At 45.9% G+C, this 23,235-nt stretch overlaps 1 pseudogene across 1 annotated transcript; it reads right to left on the reverse strand.

The window, feature by feature from the left end:
* Positions 1–10,604: 10,604 nt before the first annotated feature.
* On the reverse strand, positions 10,605–15,032 carry LOC309369685 (cytoskeleton-associated protein 5 pseudogene; annotated as a pseudogene). Its single transcript has one exon. The product of its transcript is annotated as a cytoskeleton-associated protein 5 pseudogene (transcript).
* Positions 15,033–23,235: the final 8,203 nt, after the last annotated feature.

The raw sequence follows: 23,235 nt of genomic DNA on the forward strand, positions 1-23,235 counted from the left end.
AACCCTGCCCTGCACCCAGCTTCGACTTTTACGGACTGCCTTCATATTGCTTCATCGACCACGGACTGGACTTGGACCTTGCCTTTTGTTTAACCCCCGGGACCAGCATAGTTGTTTTCGGCACACATACACACACACACACACACCCGTGGAAAGATTGGTGGAAAAAGTCAAGAGTTTTGGCAAGGTTTTCCAAAAGCTTTCAAATAATTACCGAATACAGGGCAAACAGACACTTCACACTTGATTAGCTAATCCGTATTACGGCTCCATTAAACACACAATAGCATTTTCTGCCATCCGCCCCCCCCTCCCTCCCACCCGCCAACCCCTTTAAAAAAATTTCCAAGGATGGGCATTCACTCAAGTCATCAGCGCTAATTGCTGGTAAAACAGAAACAAAGCTCTTAAAAGGGAAATAGCTTTTGAAGGTATAATCTGATTGATTAAGAGAGTTAATTGTTTCCATTTTAAGCAAGCGGGGAAGGGGAGGGCAACCTCCCACAAAATTAATATTTATTCATCTTAATGCATTGTCCCAGGAACCAACACAACCTGGTTTTCACGAGGAGCTTGCAAACTCCTTCTGGGTAAACAGGAAGGAGAGAAGCGGCGTTCTCCACTAATTAAGGGTATGCTGTTCCCAACCTAACGGGTCTCGGTTTTAATCGCATGCTGGAAATTGTATGCAGATGAAATCAAAAGAGCAGTTCTCCCCAGAGACAAAGGCAGAGAGCAGGGAGTCTAAAAATGCTCGTCTCAAGCACATAAATGCAGCGTGGGCGCAAAAAGTCAGCTGTCGTTCAAAGATGTACTCTCCTCCTGCCCAGTAGGGGCCAAGGTCCCTTTGCCCCCCCCCCCCAATAAGGCAAAGTTGATTGGCGTTGCCATTTAAATGGTATGTATATGCAGGGCCGGATTTCGATTTGATGAGGCCCTAAGCTTCTGAAGGTAATGGGGCCCTTTATATGTCCAGCTGTCCTTTGCCAACAACAAATCGTTGCTGTTTTTTGTGTTGAATGTATGCTATATGATAATTGATGGATCTCATAGGTATCTAAAGCCATTTGCACATAACAAAATACATATTTTTTCAAAGTAATTGTTAAACTGAGATACAATTAAGAAGATGTATATTAATAGTGAAATACAATTAAGAAGTATATTAACAGTGAAATAATTATTAAGCTCCAACTTAAAATGTTCTTTTTTATTCATAACAAACTTAATAATGCAAACACATTGGCATTTGGCAATAACAAAAGTTCCTTTAGAAACACAATTTACAAAGGCTCATCATCTAGTCTCTAGAAACTTGCTATATCATGAAATAATAATAGGTGTAAATATATGAGGCAAACTACTAATAATTATAAATAGCAGAATGTGTATATAGAAAGGAGCAAACCAGGGATATTTTAGGGAGCAGGCGAGAAGGCAGGGCCTACACAACACAAAACACGGTTGCTGTACATAGGTTTTATTTTGTTTGTTTTTTGTCATATTTTGAAATTGTACATCGTTTTTTTCCCTTTAAATTTTGTGGGGGCCCCCAAGAGAGTGGGGCCCTAAGCTAGAGGTTGTTTAGCTTATACGTAAATCCGTCACTGTGTATATGCAATGTCATCTGTTCTGGGCACCAAAGTTCAAGAAGGACACTGACAAACTGGAACGTGTCCAGAGGAGGGCAGCCAAAATGGTCAAAGGCCTGGAAACGATGCCTTATGAGGAACGGCTAAGGGAGCTGGGCATGTTTAGCCTGGAGAAGAGGAGGTTAAGGGGTGATATGATAGCCATGTTCAAATATATAAAAGGATGTCACATAGAGGAGGGAGAAAGGTTGTTTTCTGCTGCTCCAGAGGAGCGGACATGGAGCAATGGTTCCAAACTACAAGAAAGAAGATTCCACCTAAACATTAGGAAGAACTTCCTGACAGTAAGAGCTGTTCGACAGTGGAATTTGCTGCCAAGGAGTGTGGTGGAGTCTTCTTTGGAGGTCTTTAAGCAGAGGCTTGACAACCATATGTCAGGAGTGCTCTGATGGTGTTTCCTGCTTGGCAGGGGGTTGGACTCCATGGCCCTTGTGGTCTCTTCCAACTCTATGATTCTATGATTCTATGATTCTATCTGATCGATTATGCAGGGCAAGGTATACCAGCCCCCCCCCCAATATTTTATTCAAGTCGACACCCCTGCATAGACTTGTAGATCTGGAAGGGACACCGAGGGTCATCTAGTCCAACCCCCCTGCAACTTCTAGTCCGAGAGACTGGCCTGGTCTTATGAAGGCAGCGTCTCTGAAGACAAAGGCAGGGAGTGCCAACCTCAGGGCAAAGGCAGGATTCAGGTTCAGTCGCACAGTATCGTGCGGAAGGTCTTGGGTTCGATCCCTGGGAACAACTTTGGGTAGGGGTGAGGATGTTAGTTTCTGTTTCTCACTGAGCAGCTGCATGGAGTCACAGGACTCCACACAGTTTACATTCTTGGGATTCCATACTATTGGAGTCTCACGGGTAAGGAGACGGGATGTGACGTTAGTGGTTTCCTGTTTCCGTTGTTCCTTTGTTCAGTTGCTCTCTGCTTCCATAGAGAGAGGATGTCTTTTCTGTTCTGCGTAGCTAGAAAATTTGTTGTTGTTTAGTCGTTTAGTTGTGTCCGACTCTTCGTGACCCCCTGGACCAGAGCACGCCAGGCACTCCTGTCTTCCACTGCCTCCCGCAGTTTGGTCAAACTCATGCTGGTAGCTTCGAGAACACTGTCCCACCATCTCGTCCTCTGTCGTCCCCTTCTCCTTGTGCCCTCCATCTTTCCCAACATCAGAGTCTTTTTCAGGGAGTGTTCTCTTCTCATGAGGTGGCCAAAGTATTGGAGCCTCAGCTTCACGATCTGTCCTTCCAGTGAGCACTCAGGGCTCAGAATGGAGAGGTTGGATCTTCTTGCAGTCCATGGGACTCTCAAGAGTCTCCTCCAGCACCAGAATTCAAAAGCATCCATTCTTCGGCGATCAGCCTTCTTTATGGTCCAGCTCTCACTTCCATACATCACTACTGGGAAAACCATAGCTTTAACTATAACGGACCTTTGTTGGCAAAGTGATGTCTCTGCTAGAAAATAAAACTCTTTAAAATGTAGCTCATACTGCCTCATCCTTCCCTGTGCTGGGAACTCTGCTGATTGTAAAATGTGCTTGGAGCCTTATCAAAGGCTCAGGTCATTAAACACGTCGGAGGCGGTTTCAAAGGCTCGGTCGAACGGAGCTGCCGACAGAGAGATGTCCCTGCCTGAAACCCTGGAGAGCGACTGCCAGTCAGTGCAGGGAATACTAAGCCTGATGTGGACCAATGGTCTGATTCTGTATTATGCAGGTCCCTACGCACCTATTTTAATTTATTTGCTTCCCAATATTTATGGACCCTTTTTATTATGGATGCTATTAGAGCAAGGAAGGAGGTCTTCTGGAGCAGGGACTTCTCCCCTTTCCTTCTGCCTAACGGGAATAATAATAATAATAATAATAATAATAATAATAATAATAATTTATCTGCAAACAGAGGGTAATTGTGAAACCAAATATGCTGTCCTGCTGAACGTGAAGACGTTGTTATTCCAACAGGCTTTGGGGAACTGGCTGATTTTACTGAAATGGGCAGTGCCATGCTGCTTTAATTGCAATTATTTGTATGGTTTTAATAAATGTTATATATGTATGTAGTTTTCCTTACTGATGTTTAACTGCTTTTTAATGATCACTTTGTTTTTCTATGTTTTCATGGTTATTATTTGTATCTGTAAGCGACCTTGAGTCCCATCAGAAAAAGGTAGGGTACAAGTAAATTATTATTATTATTATTATTATTATTATTATTATTATTATTATTATCATCATCATCATCATCATTATTATTAGCTACAGGGTGAACCCAGAGTGCATCATGGACCACTCAGGCAGTTCTGCCTTTTGCTGCTAATTTGAGCAGAGAAAATGAAATCCTGCGCTTGCACAAATTTAAATAAGCCTCCAGTGCAAGGATCGGGGTTATTATATTTTTAATTAGCATGTCTCTCTTTAATGGCAGGCTTGTTGATTATTTTTTATTATAGCTCTGATGATGGGTTTGTTTGCCCTACTTGTGTTTATTTTACCTTGATCCTGTTGTTTCCTGGAACCCGTTCTCATGCTCATTAGAGGGACCAATCAAAATGGAGATTGACCTAAGAAGATGCGTCGGGCAGGAAACTTGGTAACGAACATGGGCACCCTGTGCACTTTCCTGATGTCGGTGATTCGAGCCAAAGGCTCGCCTGATGCTGTTTTCACAGATGCCCAGGACCTGATTCTCAGCAACTGACAATCTGCGGCAGCCTTGCGTTATCCAATAGGCAGGCTAAGCACTTTCATAAAGCACCAGCAAAGCAGTGGCACAAACAAAGAGAGAGATATATTTTTTACTTTTTAAGAATTTGATGGTCCATGTTTCAAAATATGGGACGTGGGTGGCGCTGTGGGTTAAACCACAGAGCCTAGGAGTTGCTAATCAGAAGGTCGGCGGTTCGAATCCCTGCAACGGGGTGAGCTCCCGTTGCTCAGTCCCTGCTCCTGCCAACCTAGCAGTTTGAAAGCACGTCAAAGTGCAAGTACATAAATAGGTACCGCTCCGGTGGGAAGGTAAACGGCGCTTCCATGTGCTGCTCTGGTTCACCAGAAGTGGCTTAGTCATGCTGGCCATATGACCCGGAAGCTGTACGCCAGCTCCCTTGGCCAATAAAGCGAGATGAGCGCCGCAACCCCCGTGTCGGTCACGTCTGGATCTAATGGTCCATTTCACACAAAAAAGAATCAACGTAGTCACCATGGGGGGAAATCAGAACTTTGTTAGGCTTCCTTACAGGCCGCTCCATACTCTTCCCTCACTTATCTGTTCTCTTTTTTTATTGTTGTCGTCGTTTAGACGTTTAGTCGTGTCCGACTCTTTGTGACCCCCTGGACCAGAGCACGCCAGGCCCTTCTGTCTTCCACTGCCTCCCACAGTTTGGTCAAACTCATGTTCGTAGCTCCGAGAACACTGTCCAACCATCTCGTCCTCCGTCATCCCGTTCTCCTTGTGCCCTCCATCTTTCCCAACATCAGGGTCTTTTCCAGGGAGTCTTCTCTTCTCGGGAGATAGCCAAAGTCTTGGAGCCTCAGCTTCAGGATCTGTCCTTCCAGTGAGCACTCAGGGCTGATTTCCTTCAGAATGGAGAGGTTGGATCTTCTTGCAGTCCATGGGACTCTCAAGAGTCTCCTCCAGCACCATAATTCAAAAGCATCAATTTGGCGATCAGCCTTCTTTATGGTCCAGCTCTCATTTCCATACATCACTACTGGGAAAACAATAGCTTTAACTATACGGACCTTTGTTTTTTTATTATTACTTATCCCCAACCAAACCAGAGAGCATTCTACTAACGTAGATCAAAATAATCTGATCCGGTCATGTGCTGCAATAAATCTATAGGCAATAGGTTTACGGGGGAAACCTGGAAGCTGTTGCTGAATCATATAGAATCATATATGTCAGGAGGGATTACAGTTGAAGTTATATGATGCACGTTTGGAAATACAGCAGGAAGACATAAGAATTAAAAAGAAATTGGGAGTGGGAAAGGAATGTTCAGTATTGAAATAAATAATAAAATGTTATGAATCGTGATGGTCTAAAGGAACTGGGTATCTCCTAAGTTACAAGAAATTTATAAAATCATCCATTACCCTTTTTTGGGGGGGGGGGAGATCTGGAGAAGCAATGCAAATGTTTAAAGATTTAGATCTCCAAAATTCCATGTTTGGAGGCCATGTTTCGTTTAATTTTACCATTTTTGGGCATTGAGTCTTTCTGTGTTTTAGAAAGATGGTTATTGCTGGTTTTAAATTGTAGCATAATCTTTTCCCTCCTGCAATTTCTATTGATTTGCTTTGTTTTGATGCAAACTTCCTTGAAGCCATGTTCTGGCAAAAAGCACTGTGTAAGAAACAAAAATACAGAAATATTTAGGATGATGCTGAGCATTTTCCATACTCAAGAGTAAGCCCACTGAAACCAATTTGTTTAAATAAAGCGTTCTAAGTCTGCAGCCAATCTCTTCCATTGGATGACCCACGGTCTCATATGACCTGGGGGGGAGAAGAACTTTTCACCCTCTCCACTTGGTGAAGAATTTTGTAAACTGAACTATGTGTTTCAGTCGCCTTGAGGACACTAGCAAAAGTAGACGTGTTTGAAGCCAAATTCCATGCTTCGAGCAGAAGAGCAAAATTCTATAAAGCTTTCTCGACTCCCCTAGGATGCTGGTGGGGAAGTTATGAACCTTGTAATAGATCATTGTTCTGTGGGTGTCCATAGCAACCTTAATGCATGAGCCATTTTGCATCTGACAAGCGGCGGAGGGTTTTGAAATTCTCCGGAGAGTTTTGATTCCCTGTATAACATGATAGGGAACAGGCTGCATCTCTAACCACCCGGCCTATTGACATCTCAGAGAGTTTCCATGCCTCAGGTGTGTTTGCAAAGCCAGAAGGGTCAAGTGGCAAGAGGTATGTTTTATGGTACAAGAGAAAGAGGTTTTGTGGAAATATGGCAGGGAAGAAAGTTTTAAAAGCCGAACTCAGTATCCAGTGTGTCTCAAGAGAATGTTACTTTTGGAGTTCAAGTACTGAAGACTTAGGGCTGACTAATTATTATTATTATTATTATTATTATTATTATTATTATTATTATTTATTTATTTATACTGCGCCCAGCTGGCTGGGTTTCCCCAGCCACTCTGGGCGGTTTCCAGCAAAAGATTAAAAATACATTAAAACATCAGCCATTAAAAACTTCCCTAAACAGGGCTGCCTTCAGATGTCTTCTAAACATCAGATAATTGTTTTCTTTGACATCTGATGGGAGGGCATTCCACAGGGCGGGGGCCACCACCGAGAAGGCCCTCTGCCTAGTTCCCTGTAACCTCACTTCTCACAGGGAGGGAACCGCCAGAAGGCCCTCGGAGCTGGACCTCAGTGTCCAGGCTGGACAATGGGGGTGGAGATGCTCCTTCGGGTCTACTGGGCCGAGGCCATTTAGTGCTTTAAAGGTTAACAGCAACACTTTGAACTGTGCTTGGAAATGTACTGGGAGCCAATGCAGGTCTTTCAAGACCAGTGTTATGTGGTCTCAGCAGCCGCTCCCACTCACCAGACTTGCCATAGGGATGTTTATGAGGGTTGTGAACTGGGTTAAACCCAAGTCTCATTCCTGAGCTGCCAATTTAGGGGGATCCAAGCCTGTTTGAGACACCTCCAGATTGTGCTGGCTCAGGTTGTGTTGCCCAGAGTGATTTGGGGCTATCACAGGCTTTTGCACTGTGCAGGATGCCTGCAGAAGAACCAATGGGTAAGCAGATTTCAGCAGGATCAAAGCCTCCATTTACTAGCTGGTGAGCAGAGAAGTCAATCCTACAGGCTGTGGGGTGCTCCTTTGCAAGAAAGCCCCCTGCCCTTATTAGGATGGGGGTCGCATGGCCATATCCATCACTATGCTGCAGCCCCTCACTTAAAGGGCCTTCCCCAATTCTTTGCCCCTCCCTCCACCACTAGTGGAAGCAGAATAAATTGTGCAAAATGAGATTTGCATAATAAATTCAGATGGTATACGAAGCCCTTTTCATCCATGTGGAACTTTGAGGAACAGAGTCAGATGGTTGGTCCCTGCTACCCAGGCCAATATTGCCCACGTTGAGCTTCTCAGTTCTCCTTTCCTTCTATCAATGACACCTAGAAGAGCCCTGGAGCTGGATCAGGCCCAAAGGAGCACATGGTGTTCAGCATCCTGTTCCTACAGTGGCCAAACCACTGTGGAAAGCCCACATACATTATTTTTTGGATAGCATTACAAGCTTGGTGGACATAGTGTACAGTGGTACCTCAGGTTAAGTACTTAATTTGTTCCGGAGGTCCATTCTTAACCTGAAACTGTTCTTAACCTGAAGCACCACTTTAGCTAATGGGGCCTCCCGCTGCCACGCCGCCGGAGCACAATTTCTGTTCTCATCCTGAAGCAAAGTTCTTAGCCCGAGGTACTATTTCTGGGTTAGTGGAGTCTGTATCCTGAAGTGTATGTAACCCGAGGTACCACTGTATCTTGATTTCAGTAAGGCTTTTGGCAAATTCCCCCGTGATATTCTTGTGGAGAAGCTGATAAAATGTGGGTTGGATGAGCCAACAGTAGTGTGGAACTGGAGCTGGTTGACTGACTGAACCCAAAGAGTCCTCACTAATGGTTCCTCATCATGGGGGGGAAGTGACAAGCAGGGGGCCACCAGGTTCAGTCCTGGGCTCGTTTTGGTTTTAACATCTTTATGAACAACCAACCAGTGGCCAACCAAATGCATCTGTGAAACCCTCAAGCAGAACCCAAGCACAAGAGCCTTCACCTCTTCCATGGTTTCCAGCAGCTTGTACAGTGGTACCTCTGGTTGCAAACGGGATCTGTTCCAGAGACCCATTCGCAACATGAAAAGAATGCAACCCACAGCGGCGCGTCTGCGCACACACAGGTTGCGATTTGCCGCTTCTGCGCATGGCATCATTTTGCGCGTCTGCGCATGCACGAGCGGCGAAACCCAGAAGTAACACTTTCTGGTACTTCCTGGTCACCGCGGGACGTAACCTGAAAGAACGTAACGTGAAGCGGATGTAACATGAGGTATGACTGTATTATGAAACCTCTGCCTCCAATGGGAGGCAGAGCAGAGCTAATAGCCACTGATAGTTTTCTCTTCCTCCCTGAATTACAGTGGTACCTCGGTTTAAGAACATCCCTGTTTACGAACTATTCGGTTTACAAACTCCGCAAAACTGGAAGTAGTGTCCCGGTTTGCAAACTTTACCTTGGTCTAAGAACAGAAGCCGAATGGTGGAAGGGCACTGGCGGTGGGAGGCCTCATTCAGGAAAGCGCACCTCGGTTTAAGGATAGTTTCGGTTTAAGGACGAACTTCTGGAACAGATTAAGTTTGTAAACCGAGGTACCACTGTAGTTTAGTCCTCTTTTAAAGCCATCCAGGTTGGTGGCCTCCTGTGGGAGGGAGTTCCATCATCATCATCATTTTTTATTTGTATGCCACCTTTCCATAGTTGCAACTATGCTCAAGGCGGCTTACAACATAACAGGATTTACATAATTACAAAATTACATACCTACAAACATAGCAGAAGTCATAAACAATAAATAAACCACATCAAAACATACACAACCAAATGGGAACAATTTCCACGTAAATCATAAGATCTAAAACTAAGGATACAACAATCATATCAATAATAGCAACAAGCTCTCTCAGCCCCCCATAAACAATGCTCCAGCCCAAGAATCTGTTCACCAGCCTCAGTTTTTGTAGCTGGAGTCAGTCCACATTCCACTCTCCCAGGCCAGATGGGAAAGGGCCAGCAAGACAGTGTGCAGGTCTTCCAGGGCTCACAGCCAAGATGGTCTCATTTAAAACAACACAAATAAAAATTAAAAACAATTTAAAAGAGGAGCCCTCTCTGCTGAGCAGCAGCCACAGTCCTTGTGAAGCCTGTCAAGCCCCACCCCAAGCCAGGTGGAGAGAGGCAAGGGGAGGGCCCTTCAGGCCTTCAGCAGGCAGTCCTGACTATATGCCAGTGGCGTAGCGTGGGGAGTGCAGGGGGAGCCGTCCGCACCGGGCGCAACATCTGGGGGTTAGGGTTAGGGGGCGCAAATCCATGGGTTAGGGGGCACAAATTACTTGCCTTGCCCCGGGTGCTGACAACCCACGCTACGCCACTGCTATACGCTGCCTGAAATACTTCCTTTTACCTGTGGGATGCAATCCACTGAGAGCAGTCAAGTACAACATTCCTTGTTTTCCTAGAGTGGACCTGCAAGGGAATGTTTGGTCCAGCCAGTCGAAACTTCCTGTTCCTCCTGGCCTTTCTTGCATGTGACTAGTGGGTGGGCGTGACCTTTCCAGGCCTGGTAAAAGGCCAAGGCATTCTGCCACTCTCTCTATTTTCCATCTTCTTTTCATCCTGCGAACTTCCCGGACTGCTAACTGCAGTCACTAGATCAACCCACATATGGGGTAAACCTGTTTGTATATGCTTGTAACTTTAAGCCTTAAGCCTGCCTTCAGGGATCTCACTGTGCTCTGCCTGATCGTGTGTAAACTTTCTTTTTCTTGCTTATGAATAAGACCGTGGTGTCTTTATTCTTTTAGGAGGGATTCAAGGGGTCTTACCAGGAAAATATTAGAACACATTTCAATCTGGACAAGCCAGATTGTCCGTGTGAGTCTTAAGGAACTCACACGAGTTTGCAACTCGTTTTCTGCTGTGCAAAGGGGAATGTACCCACCTAAGTAAAGGAACTTGCTAGCTCAAGTTAGGAAGGATATTGATAGACAATATATCCTCTCCTGCCACCCTGAACATTCCCACATTACCTGTCCTGAATCTTCCAGCATTCAGCTTCATTGGATGTTCAGGAATGCCAGTGTTATGAGAGAAACCCCATCAATCCAGCCCCAGTGACCCAAGTATGATTTCAATGATGGCACCTCTGGTGTGTTAGGTAGGCAGTTGATTTTATTGTTTAGTTTTTCACCTTGAGAATGATCTGCTGGCTGGAGAGGGAGGGCCAGTGGAAAGCATGCCTGGCCAAGTCATTGACCCTCTGCTCCTGAGATTCCATACTTGAGGTTTCTTTCTCTTTTCTTAGGCAACGGGGGTCTGTACTGTTAGCATCACTCTAAGCCACTTTCTGCAGGAGAAGAGCTCTTCTGTTTGCTTTGCCTCTCTGTCCCTATAACTGCCAAACCGTGCTTGACATAGCTCCGGAAAAGGAGCGAGCTGTTTCTCAAGAAAGGCTCCAAGTCTGCCTGTGGGTTTTCCCCCTTGTATTCATACAGTTCCTCAAGGCCCGCCCTGGCTGTCTCCTTGCAGTTGATCTTCTTGAAAATAGCTGCCAGAGTCTCATTTGCTTTGTGCTCATCTGGGTGAGGAGAGCCCTTGTCCTGATGGACAGCAGCCTGCTCTGACAAGTGCTCCACGACCTTCCACAGGTGGTCCTCCAACTCAGACTCATCTCTGTTCTTGATCAGCGTCAGGTGACCCATGATCTCTGCCCCCTTCAGCTTGCAAAGAGTGTTCAGAAGAGACTTCAGGGCTCGGAATGGGTAGTTGCTCGAGTACTGCTTCAGCTTCTCCTTGGGCATGGCCTTCATGAAGACGTGGATGTCCAGCAGAAGCTGGTCAAGATTGATGCTGCCGATGGTTTGTGGCAGGAACTTGATGGCTTTCCACAAGCACTTGGCAACCATCTCAGAAAAGGCCACCAGGTCAGTGGGGGCATTCAAGCCTTCATGGAGCAGCAGCAGCAGAGAGCTGAGAAGCCTGTTGTGGTCTGATTTCTCCAGCACCTTGCTTATCAAGTGGCTAATAGACTGGGCGGTCCCCTGCTCTTCCTGGACCTCTTCAACGGGAGAATCCAGCAGCAAGGCAATGAGGCTGCTCAGGAGGTCCTTCAGCACCCCAGCTGAGGCTTCCTGGGCGAGGCTCTCCACCTGGAAGAGGGAGACCATGTTGGAGATGATGCAGCTGTAAAGCTCCATGACTTTCTGAGTCCTCATCTCCTCCTCCGCCATCACGTGGAGCTGGTGGATGAACTTCAGCTGCCGGAGCGTTGCGATCAGGAATGGGTTGATATGGCCAGACAAGGTTTCTGCTTGGTCCTCCTGCTTTAAAATCTCCTGGATCTGCAAAAGCGCCTCAATACTGGTGCTGGTGCTGCCGCTGGCTACGCGGCAGATGATCATGTTGATGTTGGGGTTCTCAGTCCGGTAGGGGACAACATCAACTGCTTTGGGACTTCTGCAGGAGGCCATGCCATCACTGACATTCTGCCCCCCAGCTTGGTCTGCATGGGAAGCCAGATGTTCTCCCCCTGTGTGGCTGCCACCAGTTCCGTGGCTTTGTTTGTACCCTTCTAAGGACCCCAGCCTAAGACTCAGGTTGAAGACCTGGGTGTCCACTGTTTCTTCCTTGACTTGCTTGGCAGCTGCATCTTTCATACTCCCTTCCAGCAAGTTCATGTGCTTGTCAGAGATGTTCCCAATGGCCTTGAAGGCCTCGACTCCATAGACGTCCCGGGCAATGGCGATGACTTTCAAGGCTGCGCAATGGACAGCATTGTTTGAGTCTCCCGTTAAGGTGATCAGGGTCTTCAGGGTTTTGCTTGGGTTTGGCTGACATACTTCTGGACCATACGTCTTGAGCAGCCAACCAAGCTCTTTCAAGCACCCCACCCTCTGGTTAGCATTCTTAGCCTGGGCTCCCTCCAGGAGGAAACAGAAAGTCTTGGCGGCTGGGTAGATCAGGGTGGTCTGCTTCACGATCGCCCGCACCTCTTTGAGGATGGACTCCTTCGTCCCTCCCAACTTCAGAAGGAGGTAGGGCAGGAAGGAAGCAGCCTCATTCTCCATCAGCTGGTACCTCTCCTCAATCAGGAGACTGAAGAGTTTCTTTAAGTATTCCAAGGTCTTCATCAGCACCCATGTGTTGGTGTCAAACAGCCGCAGGCTGAGCCATTTCAGGATAAGGTCCAGGCAGCTGATGACCCCATCCTTCTCACTCTCCAAGTGCTTGGTCATCACGGTCAGCGCCTTGATGTGGTGCTGGAAATTGGAGTGAAAGAGCTCCTCCTGCAGCCAGGTGGAGAAGCAGGTGCACATCTGGGCCTTGAGTTGCTCCACATATTTGCTGCTGGGGCTGCTAAAATTCCACCTCAGCACCTTCAGGGCCTTCTCGTCCTTTGCCCTCTGCTCTTTTGCTTTGGGGACGATGATGAAGATGGGGCCCAGCTTACTGATGTCTTCCTTCATGCTGAGCTTCACCTGCGGCTTCACATTTGGTGGCTTCTTTGGTTTGGGGACGGCGCCTTCCGACTTGGCTTTCTTGACATCCATGCCCCCATCGCTGGCTCCTAAGTTCTCTGTTGAGGAGGAGACTGGCTTGCACTGCTGGGGTGAAGCCAAGATGGACTTGGGCCAAGACTTGCCCCGCGGTAGCTTCGAAAGGGATTTGGGGAAAGGCCGGGTGGGCTTTGCCGGATGACCAGCTTGGGTTTGCTCCAGCAGAGAGAGGACCTGGTCTTTGGAAGCCGGCTTCAGCTTGTTGGCAGCTTCGGCCATCCTCTCAAAGCCAAGCTGGAGGACGAAGAATGGCACGGCCTCGTATGCTGCTTTGTGCATGTCTTCGTGGTTGTCCTCCAGGGCAGAGTAGAGGTAGGGCACGCAACGGAGCAGGTCGTTGGTGGCAGAGCTGGAGGATGGCAGCTTCTCCACCAGCCAACCCAGGAGCCCCTGCCTTTGGAAGAAACTCTCCTTCTTTGGATCTGCAGAAAGATCCTCCACTTCCAGCCATTCTTTCATGCCAGTCTGCTCAGCCCAGGCTTCCACAGTCATGAGAGCTGCAGCCCGCACACCACTTTTGCTGTCCCTCAAGATGGCGATGATGGACATCCCCAGAGTCTTGACATGCTGCCTAATGCCTGGGCCCATTACCTTGGCCAGCTGCTGGAGGACAGAGAGCGTCTGCTTCACAAGGGCTTTGTTGGAGTCATGCAGGCAAGCCTTCAAGGCAACGGGGAGGTCCCCCAGGCTGGGCTGGATGGACCCGACATTGCTGAGGATCCTGGAAACCTCCTCGAGCCCTTCCTTCCGGACCTTCCAGCTCGTGTCCTGCATCTTTGACATCAGCTCCTTGGAGATCTTCTGGCTAATGTCAACAGCATCACTTCTCTTGCAGGGCTGAGCATCGCCCCCTCTCTGCTCGCTCCCGCTGTCCCTGCAGAATTTGCAGCGGCCTCGTGTTGGAGGGGGCGGGTGCTGACCACTCACCTTCTGAAACTCCATGTCAATCTGGGAGAGCAAAGCCGGCTTCTCGTCCTCAAAGAAGACCCTCAGCGGGGCCCCGACATACAGGTACATCACCCCTAGGAGGCCGAAGGCAGAAGCTCTCTCGTCCGGGTGAGCAGCAGTCAAGGCAGCTTTGATGTAGCCAATAAAGTCTTGGGCCTCCAAGCTGTCAAAGCCAAAGTCCTTGATGGCGCCAGTCAGCCAGCTGAGTGTTTCCGAGTGGGTCCTGGGGCTGTCTTGCAAGAAGGCCGCTTCCACCACCTTCCTCGCTGTCCAGGGCAACCCGCAGGCTTCTGCTACGGCCGTCAGAGCTTCCTTGGTGTCACCGCTGCAGATGACATCCCCGATCTTGTCCACTAGCTTCCCCAGAACAAACTGTGCAGTGGTCTTGGAGAAGTTCCCCCTCTGGGCGATGAGGGTGACGATGTGCAACCTTTTCTGCATCACCTGCAACTTGGTCTCGTTCCACCCGGGCTCCTTGTCCAGCAGTCTCACAAGCGCCTGGCAGGGCATCTGGCTCTTTTCCATCTTCTCCACGGCCTTCTCAAACACCTCCAGGCAAGAAATCCGTTCCTTCCAGTTACTGCTGTCCATGTCCCGGAGGCAGGATGCTGGGAGGACAGCGGCAGCTTCCAGCTCACATGATTCCTCTGAAAGTTCCGCCTCTGGCGCAGTCCTTGGATCTAGCATCTTGGCTCACCTTGAGTTCTAGAACTTTGGCTAGCCATGCGGGGCATGGTGGCTTTGTCCTCCCTTGGGCGGCCCTCAGACCAGGGAGGGCAGAGGACATTCCGGGGAGTAAGAGAGGTGGCGGAAGGACCCTCAAGTCTTCCTGGCTGCCCCCCAGCCTCCTCCCTGGGCCCCTCCAGAAAGGAGGTGATGGTTCCCACACCTTGGGGAAGGGGCCCTTCCTGAGGGGTTGCTGCTCCCGCTGGTGAGCGGTGGCTTCTGCCCGGAGGCAGGCTGGGCTCATTGTGATGTCATCAGGACCCTAGCCAGGAGCTTGCAGCAGCAGCAGCAGCAGAGGAAAGAAAAGTCAGGAGGGAAGAGAGTCTTGCAACCGCCATGAAAACCTCCAGAGTGGGATGTGGGGCTTGTAAGTTTAAAACAACTATGTTGTTGAACATGGTGTGTTAATTATTGAAGCCTGCCATGGCCCTCAGGATGAAGGTTGGGAGATAATTTTAAATCATCATCATCAAAAGCTAATTCTAATGGTTAAGAGCGGTGGACTCTTAATCTGGTGAACCGGGTTCGCGTCTCCGCTCCTCCACATGCAGCTGCTGGGTGACCTTGGGCCAGTCACGCTTCTCTGAAGTCTCTCAGCCCCACTCACCTCACAGAGTGTTTGTTGTGGGAGAGGAGGAAGGGAAAGGAGATTGTTAGCCGCTTTGAGACTCCTTAGGGTAGTGATAAAGCGGGATATCAAATCCAAACTCTTCTTCTCCTCTTCTAATTCTATTCCAAGCTTGTTGAGGTCTAGTGTCCAGATCTAGTCTACCTTGGTCAGACCACACCTGGAGTCCTGTGTCTAGTTCTGTGAGCCACAATTTAAGAAGGATGTTGACAAGCTGGAAAGTGGGCAGAGGAGGGCAACCAAAATGGCCAACAGTCTGGAAATGAAGCGTTATGAGGAACAGTTAGGGAGGCTTGGGGTTTTTAGCCCGGAGAAGTGGAGACTCGGAGGAGATATGAGAACTGTCTTGAAATATCTGCAGGTCTATCACAAGGAAGAGGGAGCAAGCTTGTTTTCTGCTGCTCCAGAAGGTAGAACTGACCCAATGGATTAAAATGACAGGCAAGGAGATTCTGACTAAACATTAGGAAGAAGTTTCTGATGGTAAGAGCCATTTGACAGTGGAACGGTCTCCCTCAGGAGGTGGTGAACTCTCCTTCCTTGGAGGTTTTTAAGCAGAAGTTGGATCTGCAAGGGATTTTTCAACTGTGGACCAAGTTAAACAGCACACAAAGAAACACAGAAGCGTAGAATTGTAGTTGGCTCTTAGGACCCCTTCCAGGTCTGTAATTTTATGATTCTATTATCACCATCTCCCTTCTATTTCACTTTGTTCATCAGTGGTGGGTAGCTATAGTGTAGTTAGAGTGTCATGAGTCCAGCCACCTTCCTAGATGGTCTCCTGCTACTAATATATTTAAGGAACTTGTTGTTGGTCTTAATGTTTTTAGCACTGTGTTCCTCAAATTCTTTTTTAGCATTCCTCGCTGTTCCATTTTTTGAAGGAAGCCTTCTTGCCTCTAATAGCTTCCTAAGGAAAGTTAGGTATTTCATCCTTGTGTTTGTTTTACTCAGTTTTCATTCCATCCATACAACAAATGCATTTTGAACAATTGCATGGATGGCGGAACAGAATTCTGCCTCAAGGGGGGTTTTCATGTCCCACTTCGCTAACCTGGGCGATCTAATCTGCATATTATGCAAATTTCTTTGCTAACTCTGCAATTTTTGCCCCTGTTTTGTGTGAGACACCTGCTTAGTTTTCTGCTCCAGGAAGGGGCCCTAGCGCTCAAAAATCATCTTTTCTATACTGCTCTCTTCAGATCATTCTTTTTCCCTCAAAGAAAGAAATCTGCTAACTGGGTCTGGTGTCAGCAGGCAACTAGATCCAGGCAGTCCTGCTGGGCCGGATAAGTAGCTTAGCAAAACATTTGTTGCACATAACAGGCAGCTGGCACAGCACCATTTATTTTGACCTCTGCGGCCAAAAGTCTTGCATTAGAAAGAAATGTTTGCATCTCAAGCCTCTCCTCGCTGAACCCTAATACGAAGCCTAACAATTTGTGCAAAGGAAACCGGTGCTTTTCTACAAATTGTTTCTTCTGGGAAATGTGCTTGAGCTCTGATTGCAGAATAAAGAATGAATCATAAGTGTGTGCCCTTGTTTGCTTGCCTGTTTATTTGTTTAGCCTCCGGCACACGGAGAGAATTTGCTGCCATTTATTTGCCGAGAGTGAAAAGCTCTCAGGGAATCAGAAAGTGGGAGGCGGAGTAAGCGAGAAGCTGCTGTTTTCTTGGGAGGAAACGAAAGTGCGCACACAGCCCTTTCCCCCACCATCTATCAGAACATGAAAAGAGCCCGGCTGGATCAGGCCAATGGCCCATCTAATCCAGCATCCTGTTGTCACAGCGGCCAAACCCAATGCCTTTTCTGGGAAGTCTGCAGGCACAACATGAGCACAACAGCACCATGGCCACCTGCAGTTCCCAGAAAGTGGTGTTCAGTGGTCTGCTTCCTAGGAAAGGAAAGTGAAAACATAGACAGAATGGCTAGGAGCCATCGATTTGCCCTCTCCTCCTCCATGAGTTTGTCTTTGTTGTTGTTTAGTCATTTAGTCGTGTCCAACTCTTTGTGACCAGAGCACGCCAGGCACTCCTGTTTTCCACTACCTCCCGCAGTTTGGTCAAACTCATGCTGGTAGCTTCGAGAACACTGTCCCACCATCTCGTCCTCTGTCGTCCCCTTCTCCTTGTGCCCTCCATCTTTCCCAACATCAGGGTCTTTTCCAGGGAGTCTTCTCTTCTCATGTGGTGGCCAAAGTCTTGGAGCCTCAACTTCAGGATCTGTCCTTCCAGTGAGCACTCAAGGCTGATTTCCTTCAGAATGGATAGGTTTGTTCTTCTTGCAGTCCATGGGACTCTCAAGAGTCTCCTCCAGCACCATAATTCAGAAGCTTCCTTGCTTCAGCAATCAACCTTCTTTATGGTCCAGCTATCACTTCCATACATCACTACTGAGAAAACCATAGCTTGAACTATACGGACCTTTGTTGGCAAGGTGAGTTTGTCTAATCCCCTTTTAAAGCCATCCAGGTTGGTGACTGATTCTTGTGGGAGTGAGTTCCATAGTTTAACTATGCAATGGTTATCTGCAATAACAATCCCCCTTTGTGTAATGTGTACAATATTGTTTGTTTGTTTTGTTTTGTTTTGATCTACATGGGTACTATTTCTTGTGGGGGTTTTTGTGTGTGTGTCTTATCTTACTCTGTGCACTTCTAATTTTGTACTTTTAATTCTTCAGTAAAGAATACACAGCCACACATAAACTATGCATTGCATGAAAAAAGGTCTTTTTTGCTCTGTCCTGAGTCTTCCAACATTCATTGCATGCCCACAAGTTCCAGAAAAGCCAACATTCCTCGGCTGAAAATAAGGACATTTCTCACTCCCTGCCCAACTGACCCTCCTCAATTCCCCCCACTTTTGTCCCCCTGTCCCATGCAGAGCATTTCCTATCAGAAGAAGGCTGAGTGCCACCAACGGGACACAGCACACCAGCCGGGAGAAAACCCCTTGATTTCATTTTATTCTTAGGTGCAGAATTACGATTCCAATCGGTGCCCTCGGTGGTGTTTGATGGTCGGTACAAGTACAGTACGAGGAGAGACTTTGTATATGTGGGTAACCCTGTGTAGAGGATCTGTACCATTATTTATTGCAATGTCCACTATACATAGATCCAAGAGACCAATTTATAAAATGCCCTGCTTACGAATGAAATACAGTGGTACCTCGGGTTAAGTACTTAAATCGTTCTGGAGGTCCATTCTTAACCTGAAGCACCACTTTAGCTAATGGGGCCTCCCGCTGCCGCCGCACCGCCGGAGCATGATTTCTGTTCTCATCCTGAAGCAAAGTTCTTAACCCGAGGTACTGTTTCTGGGTTAGCAGAGTCTGTAACCTGAAGCCTCTGTAACCTGAGGTACCACTGTACACACACCAATAAATCACTTTTAGAAAGGGGCAAGATTAGATACGGATGCACAAAGCATTTTTATAACAATATCAAGACCTTGCAGTCTGCTCAGCTCCCCTTTCTTCCCACCCAGGGCAGTCCTGCCCCCCTGCTCATGGGAGCCAACTCCAGGGGGCCATGGGTGCTTGGGCACCCACAGTAATATAATTGTGGGGGCCGGGCACCCACAGTTCAGCTCTGCTTTCCGCAGGCAGCCAGTGAAGCACCCTTTTCTGGGGGAGTGGGGCTCAACCAGGAGGGAGGGAACATGCCAGTCGGGCATGTGTCTCTGCCAGGGTCCTACTCGAATGTAGGCTGAACTCCTGACATACTGAAATACTTCACGGAACACAGGAACACAAACATCCTGTCTCCGTCACTTCCCACTCTGTGGAGTGAAAACATACATCGTCATGTGATAGACAAAAACCCCATGACTGCCATCACGGAGCAGGAATTCTATTTTTTTAAAAAAATAGTATTTATTAAGATTACAAAAAAAGATTACAAAAGTAGTAAAAAAAAGAAAAAAAGAAAAGAAAAGATACAAAATACAGAAAAAATAAAAACAATTAAAAATAAATCCATCTTTCTATGTCTTACTTTTCATTTACTTGTTTCCCTGACCTCCTCACACCTCCCTTTTTTGTATTCCAGTTCAAATGGTTAATTCAGCAAATCCTTTCCCTCTTTTTTTTATCTTAATTCTTAATCTTAACATATTATAACTTTATATTTTCATCTATTAACAATCCATTTTTACATATTCCTTTTTAACATTGTTGCTAAAACCACTTCATTTCATTTAAACATTCATTAATTTTGCAATGTTTCTGTAGATAGTCTTTAAATTTCTTCCAGTCTTCTTCCACCAACTCTTCTCCCTGGTCCCGGATTCTGCCAGTCATTTCCACCAGTTCCATATAGTCTATCACTTTCATCTGCCATTCTTCCAGGGTGGGTAGATCTTGTGTCTTCCAATAGTTTGCGATGAGTATTCTTGCTGCTGTTGTGGCGTACATAAAGAAAGTTCTATCCTTCTTTAACACCAATTGGCTGACCATGCCCAGGAGAAAGGCCTCTGGTTTCTTCAAGAAGGTATATTTAAATACCTTTTTCATTTCATTATATATTATCTCCCAGAAAGCCTTAATCCTTGGGCACGTCCACCAAAGGTGAAAGAATGTACCTTCATTATCTTTACATTTCCAACATTTATTATCGGGCAAATGGTAAATTTTTGCAAGCTTGACTGGTGTCATGTACCACCTGTAAATCATTTTCATAATATTCTCTCTTAAGGCATTACATGCCGTGAATTTCATACCTGTGGTCCACAACTGTTACCAGTCAGCAAACATTATGTTATGTCCAACATCTTGTGCCCATTTAATCATAGCAGATTTAACCGTTTCATCCTGAGTATTCCATTTCAACAGCAAGTTATACATTCTTGATAGTATCTTAGTTTTGGGATCTAACAGTTCTGTTTCCAATTTTGATTTTTCCACCTGGAAGCCAATTTTTTTATCCAGATTGTAAGCCTCCCTTATTTGATAATAATGAAGCCACGGAGCAGGAATTCTAACAGAGTCCCCCACAGAAAAGGCTATAGAGAGCAGGAAAGAGAGGAGATGTCGCCACTGCAATGTGGACGTGTGACATCACATGTACATGTCTCAAATAGTGCGTGTGATAAGGAAAATGAGTTGGAATTTTTTTATTGTGCTATGGCACCATGAAGTCATATGTCTGATGTTTGATGCAACCTGTCAGAAAATTAATGAGCAAACGCCTAGATTTTATTTCATCGGAACTGAGAGAAGATGGTGTCTGCCACCAGAGAAGGACTTTTGGATTGATTCGGCATAAACACCGGCGTGTGAGGACATACTGCAAACAATAGACTTACCAGCTGCAAAAAAAAGAAAAGGAGAGTCAAATAAAGTTCACACAGAAGTATATTATCGTTCACTTCAACTTGCCTGTGGAAATAACTCAGAGGCCATGAAAGAAGGAGGATAACAAAGGACTATTGGAAACTCAAGGCAGTAAAAACATAAGATGATTGGACCTCACTGAACTTGAAGCATGGGAAGCCCCAACAAAAAAATATATAATTTGGCAAAATATTTGGACTTTATGATATGTATTTGTATAATTCGGAATATTTTATGTGATCTGATTGGATTGTTAAAATGGAAAACGTAATAAAAATTATTATTAAAAAAAGAAGTCATATGTCTGATATTTAAGTACAATGTGTAAGCTCAGTGTTTTTTCCAGCACTCAAGAACCTTATTTCAAAATAGAAAAGACAATGGTTAACTGATTAATACAAAAATACACACTAATAATGTTTATATCAAAGGGTTTTTACAGAAAACTTGAAATACATTGATTATAAAGAGAGGCTTAACAAGAGCATTAATCAATTTTAGCTATAAACAAAGTGCCTTTTTATAAAGCGAAACTAAATAGGAAATGTGTTTTGTATAAGAATTTCTTTGTTCTGATAAATTTATTATGCATTTCAGTATTTCAGTTATTATTTTTTTGCAATGATAATGTCTTGGTTTTGTTTCTTTGGCTAGAAAAACATTAATGTTTGGCACACGGTTTTTATCGCATATGCTCTTTTGCTGCTGACTTTTTTCCAACAAATGTTACTTTGTAAATGTAGGATGCGATCCTAGGCTTTTGTTACAACCAAGTTGCACATTTGCATAATTTAATGGCGTACTGATAATTCGTTCTGACTGAATAAACAATTTGTAAAGTTGCATTAAAAAAAAACTTAGTGCATGCAACATCACACACGCTACGTGCAGCCGTGTGAATGTGATGCCACCCATGTGAGTTGCGGTGGCAGGCACCCACAATCCCGAGGCAAGATGGCGCCCCTGCCTGCCCATTGGAGCCAGCACATCATGCAAGGCTGGGCCTTGGCCGCAGCAACCTCTCCTCCTCTTTGCCCGTTCTCCAGCAGTTGCTACAAGCTTCCCCAAGAAGGAAGCTGGCAGTGGCAGTCCGTGGAGAGCAACGGAATCCTCCCTCATTGCTGCCACTGCTGCTGCCACTGCCGCACTCGGAACAAGTGCCAGCTCATCGTCCTCCCTGAGCCTGGTGGTGCCAGCACTGGTGGGGGAAAGAGGGACATTCTGAGATCAAATCAGAAGGCTTTTGCTATTCCGGGTCTGTCCCTGGAAAATTGGGACACTAGGAGGGTATTAAGTTCCGGTGTTCTGAGAGAGGGAGAAAAAAAGTTCAGGAACTTGCTAGCACAAGTTAGGAAGGATATTGATAAACAATATACCCTCTCCTGCCTCCCTGAACATTCCCACAGATACTAGATCGGCCACTGGCCTGATCCAGAAGGCTCTTTTTATGTTCTTAAGACCTTATAAACCAAGAAGATAAACCTTTCTTGGTCTTTCTCTTTTTGATATGTTAAGAAAGAGATAAAAGTGCAATAGGAAAACTTCAGTAAGTTAAAAGTGATGTTGTGTAATTTTTCTATATCTATTTATGCATTGTTAAAATTGGTTAATTGTAATGAATTGATGTAGCAAGTACTGTGGGTTTTTCCTTTGTTATTGTTGAATTCTAAATAAAGTATTATTCAAAAGAAAAAGAAAAAGAAAGCCAAGAAGGAGGAGGAGGAGGAGACGGAGACGGAGAAGGAGAAGAAGACTCTAAGTTGCTGTCCATTATAATCATGTCTTTTATAAAGGGTGCATCTTTTATTGCTTTTAATTAGGGAAAAATTATTTGATGGTGAAGACATAAGGCTGCCTCTTAATGGATCAGCCCATTGCTGCAGATTTCCAGCTCTAGTTGGCAGAAGCTTTGTACGATCCAAGGGAGACAAGGGTCTTTTCCATTCCTTGCCACTTGAGAGCCAAGTTTTTGTGAATGTGTTGAAGGGAGATACTTGGGACTTTCTGCAATGCAAGCAGCTGCTCTGGCCACCGGGCAATTCTGGGCCAGTCCAGAACACAACATGCGGGAATGATCTTTTCAACACAGTACTGGACATTGGGTTACATTTCATGCTGATATATATGATTGTCATTGACTACTAGGATCATTTGCATGAGAGATGATTGTTGTTTTTTCAAGCACTGGAGACTTTGCTTCAGTATTCGATATGATTCAGGGAAATCTATCATTCGCAGAGGAGATGTTATTCGAGAGTTTATGTTAGCCGTGAGTTTAGTTCCACTAAAAGGAGCCTTTTAGAAAAACCCATTTGTCCACTGATTTCACAATACAGCTCAGCTTCAGCCCCACTCCTCGCGAAGCAAGGGAGGCAGCAGTTAACATTTATTAACAGCAGTTAATAAATAAAAAGAAAGCCTTAATGATACTCCACATCTCCTCCAATTAATTCAATCCTTGTGGACAAGCAACGTGTTTTAAACTGACAAAACAAGAGAACGTGGAACTTCCCAAACATTATGGCAGTGCAGGCTGGGACTGGTGGAAACTGTTTTCCCAACATTTGCAGAATATGTTTGGCAAAAGCTG

Source organism: Podarcis melisellensis, assembly GCF_964234715.1.
Source record: "Podarcis melisellensis genome assembly, chromosome: 5".
NCBI lineage: Eukaryota > Metazoa > Chordata > Lepidosauria > Squamata > Lacertidae > Podarcis > Podarcis melisellensis.